Genomic DNA, 5,135 nt, shown 5'->3' on the forward strand with positions numbered 1-5,135 from the left:
GTATTTGAGAATTTTAGGTAATGTCAAAGGTAATTATCGATCAATGGGTGAGGGCGATAGGTAGGTGGCCTTTCAGTAATGGAGATGGTGGTCGGAGACAACCGACGATAGCTAGAAATGAGTTTGAAATTATAGATTTTAGGGTTTTGGGGGTTATTTTGTACTTTTTAAAAAATTTGGGCTTATTATAAATAAATTAAACTTTTTATTGTTTTCAAAAATAATATTTTATTAAAAAGTTTAAAAATATAATGGTAAGCATCTAAAAGGGTAATGAAGAAAACGTTAGGTACCTATTGTTATAGTTTTTAGACACCAAATCGTATTTTGAGATATAATTTATACACTAAAAAGTGTATTAAGCTGACAAATGAAGCTACATGTTTTAGATTTATTGTTATAAGTTATCTTGGCGGATATCTATTTCTTCGATAGTCTTGAGTATGATATCGCATGTTTATTTTATGTTATCTATCAATAAGTCATTTATGTTTTCATTCTTACTAGTGTAATTTTAATACTTATTTACAAATAATTCTTTTATTATAATTGATTAAAATAGTTTTATATTAAATAGATGATCATCGGTGTAAAATTGTTGTGATATCCTTGATGAGTTTCAAGATATCAAGTTATTGATTGAAAAAAAATTAAGTTAAAAAATACATAATTATTAAATTTTTATTCTTATTATCGTTATAAGGATAATATCATTTATAAATTTATATATTGATAATAAAAATATTTTTTGTAGTTCCAATTGAGCACAAATTAATGTTCCATTGAACATATGATATGTGATTATGCCTTTTATATGCTTTGCTCTTGTTGAGTAACATCGAGTGATCGTGTGCTCTGTCAATTTAATTTCACACAGTTTATCCTGGAACCAGTCATAATCTCAACAACTTGCATAATATTAAGAGACAAGGTAAGGATGATGTTAATTAGGGGATGAACCACATCGAATGGATAGCAATGTGAGAGAATTGATATAATTGTATCCTCGATCGTCATCCTTTTTCGACTAATAATTTGACAATTTAATCTGATTATATGTCATGATTCAAAAAACACGAGAAGTCATTCATATTTTCTAATGAGGCACGAGACAAGTCTATTCATCATCGTCAGAAAAACGTGGACCAACACAATATTATCATCCCTCGACTAATCGTGGAAGAAGAACAAACATTTATGACTCGTCCTTGTTAGCACTGTTGAAAAAACATAACATACACCGTCCAGACCGATGTAGTAATCATCGTATTATATGACGAGTGCTCCATGTTCTATGCCAAACTTAACAAGATGATATTACATTCATGTAGATCCTATAATTACTTTATATGATGTAACAACCCCAACCCGTATCTGACCCGAATACGAATCTGAGGTGTCACATTGACTTTTCAAATATTTGACTCTTGAAAAGTGGTTGAAATTTTAATCTTTTATTTGTATTAAAGTGGTAAAACCCTTAAATCAAAGAAAATATTGAAAATTCAAACTCACATTGGAAATAAATACTTAATAATTTACATAAATGCAACACATTATGTTTATAAAACGGATCAGAGCATTACAATTTAAGAACTTGGTAATGCATACCAACAAATATAAAAAAATGATAAGAACCTACTATTCAATTTGTTCTGATATGATATTCTTCAGTGTATGTTGCCCTTTCCTAGCTTTGCTCTTCCGATTACTTTGAACCTACGTGCGAAACAATCACACGTTAAGTCATCGACTTAGTGAGGCAATAATGAGTATAACGAAACATTTAAACACACATTTCTTTATTCAAACCATATAAAACATTTTATAATGAAATCAAGATACAATTCATAACTTGTCGTGTACTATTACTCATTAATCAATTTATATTACTTTGTTATTTTAGCCCAATGCATATTACTGAGAACTCTAGATATTTGAGTACATTGAGGTTGTGCACTAATGCAATCACCACTACTCATATAATTTGCACCGAAGTGCCGCGTAGAATTTGTCCCGAAGGACCGCGTAGAATTTGTCCCGAATGACCACGTAGAATTGTCCCGAATGACCACGTAGAATTATCCCGAATGACCACGTAGAATTGCCCCGAATGACCACATAGATTTTTCCCGAAGGACCTCGTAGAACCCTCGACTCTTGGCATGCCAACTATACCTCTAATTCTCATACATATACCTTGGGCTTTAACCATAAAATTATTTCTCATTTCATTATTTAAAGTGTGTCTTATTCACATAGAATACATTCTCATATGGTACTTTCACATAGAACATTTTCGTATAAACATATTCACATATCGCATGTTCACATTCATGTGCATATAATAGTTAAAACATAGCTTTAGAAATGTAACTTCAAATAAAACATTGTAAAAATATTGCATAAAAGAAATAAAACAGTTTTCAATCGAAAACTTCGAGGTTGGCTTATCGCAAGCCGTCCTCAAATCTAATATAAAACAAATGAGTTGCACTCACATTTGCCTTACTAAAGCCCTAAATGAATACATTTTGCTTTCGATAAATCTTTTTGCTATATCGCTTTGTTTGGTACGTTACCGATCCCAATCTACACATAGATATGTCAAATATCAATAACGAATTCTCATTAAAGGGGTAATCAATTAGCACTTACAAAAATGGAACAACAACTTCTAATTTAAATTTTCATACGGAGTAGTATCGATACCCCTCCTAGTACCAATACTTTTCTTCTATGGTACCGATACCCACTTCAATATTGATACCATTTTAGCATTCTGGAGATTCCATTTTCAATTATGGTATTGATACATTCCCCTTAGTATCGATACCAACACATCAGTATCGATACTTCTTAAATAAGTATTGATATTTTTCATCGAATTCATTCTCTTCCTTTCAATTTTAATATTATAGTAACGATACTATTCTTCCAGTACCGATACCCTTACCCAGATTTCACTTATTTCACTTCGAATTTTACCCACTCTTCACCTAAATCTCATGATTTTAGCTCCATTCATACTCTCAAACTCATAGTCACTAATCCTAGCTAATTTACCTTCATTAATCCCTTTATAACATCCAAATTCTCCATAGAACACATAAAATTAAAAATCATACCTATTCTTCAAACATGTTCTTAATCACTTCTAATATTTCAAACACCTAAATTTGACTTTGGACAAGTCAAATATACATGTAGAATCCAATTACTAACCATATTTCATAAATTTACTTAAAAACCCATTTTACTATTTCACCATTAATTCCTTATTCACTTAGTTTATCTTCAACTTTTAGCTTCCTTAATCTTGTATACCACTCAAAGCTTTAAAACTAACCCACAATTTAAAGAAACAACCAACTAGAAATATATCTCACCTTAGCAACAAAGGTTCCGGTGGAAGGGAAGAAGAAGAAGATAACCCAAGATTCCAGATTTTTCCCTTCCTCATCTCTTTCCCACATGTTAAGTATCCTATTAAATGAATTTTAAATTCATTTAGTGCTAAAAGACTTCTTTACCCTTCCATTCTTCCATCTTTCCTAATAAGTCCTATACACAATTTTCAAAATCAATCATTGAACTATTCAATTAATTCAAATTAAATTACCAAATTTTAAATTCTTAAAATAAAATCACTGACCAGATGTTTGGGGCATTACAAATCTCCCCCTTAAGAAAATTCATCCTCGAATTTTCACTATAGAAAGAGATAAGGAAACTGTCTTCTCATATCCTCCTCATGTTCCTATGTTAATTTATCCACTTTTTGATTTCTCTAGAGAACTTTAACTAATGGAATTTTCTTGTTCCTTAGTTGTTTGACTTCATATACCAAAATATGTACCAGTTCTTCCTCGAAGGTCAAGTCAGGTTGAACTTATATTTCTTCCGATGCTATGACGTGTGAAGGATCTGACCGATATATTCTGAGCATTGACACATAAAAGAAATTGTGAATCTTTTCCTTTTCTGGTGGCAATGCTAACTGATATGCCACTGGTCCAATACCTTTTAATATCTCAAAGGGTCCAATGAACTTAGGACTAAGCTTTCCTTTATGTCCAAATCAGAGAATCTTCTTCCACTCTGATACTTTGAGAAACACTTTGTCGCCTACTTCGAATTCAATTTCCTTTCTTTTCAAATCCACGTAGGACTTTTGTCTGTATGTTTCCACTTTAAGGTTATGCTGAATCATCTAAACTTTTTCTTCTACTTCTTTAATCAAATCAGGACCATGAACTTCCCGATCTTTTACTTCATACCAATTAAGTGGCGTTCTACATTTTCTTCCATACAATGCTTCATACGGTGCCATTTTTATACTCGATTGATAATCGTTGTTGTATGCAAACTCTACAAGCGGCATATATTTCTCCCAAGATCCATGAAAATCAATCACACATGCTCTTAACATATCTTCTAGAACCTGAATCGTCCACTCTGATTGACCATCAGTCTATGGGTGGAAAGCCGTGCTAAAGTTCAATCGAGTACCCAAAGCTCCATATAAAGACTTCCAAAATCTAGAAGTAAATCTTAGCGTTTTGTTAGAAACTATGGAAATTGGTACTCCATGCAAATGAACTATTTCCTTTATGTATAGATCAACATACTTATCCATTGAATAATTAGTTCGAACATGAATTAAGTGCGCGATTTTCGTCAATCTATCCACAATAACCCAAATAGAATCATTTTTATTTGGTGTCAATGGTAATCTAGATACGAAATCCATTGTAATTCTTTCCCACTTCCACTGAGGAATAGAAATCGGTTGCAATAATCCTGAAGGTACTTGATGCTCAGCTTTCACTTGTTAGCAGGTTAAACACTTCACAACAAATTCTGTAATAGCTCTTTTCATGCCTGGCCACCAGTATCTTCCTTTTAAATCTTGGTACATCTTGTTCCCTCCTGGATGCATAGTCAACGGACTACGATGTGCTTCAGATAGTATATCTCTTTTCAACTCTTCATCATTGGGTACACAAACTCGGTCTCTATAGTATAAACATCCATTTGAATTTACTTCAAAGTCCTTGATTTTACCATTTTCTATTTGATCCAATCTGACTAAACATTTATCATCCCTCCTTTGCAACTCTTTTATCCCCTTT

This window comes from Hibiscus syriacus, unplaced genomic scaffold (genome assembly GCF_006381635.1).
Source record: "Hibiscus syriacus cultivar Baekdansim isolate YM2019G1 unplaced genomic scaffold, ASM638163v2 tig00113725_pilon, whole genome shotgun sequence".
In the NCBI taxonomy this organism is placed as follows: domain Eukaryota; kingdom Viridiplantae; phylum Streptophyta; class Magnoliopsida; order Malvales; family Malvaceae; genus Hibiscus; species Hibiscus syriacus.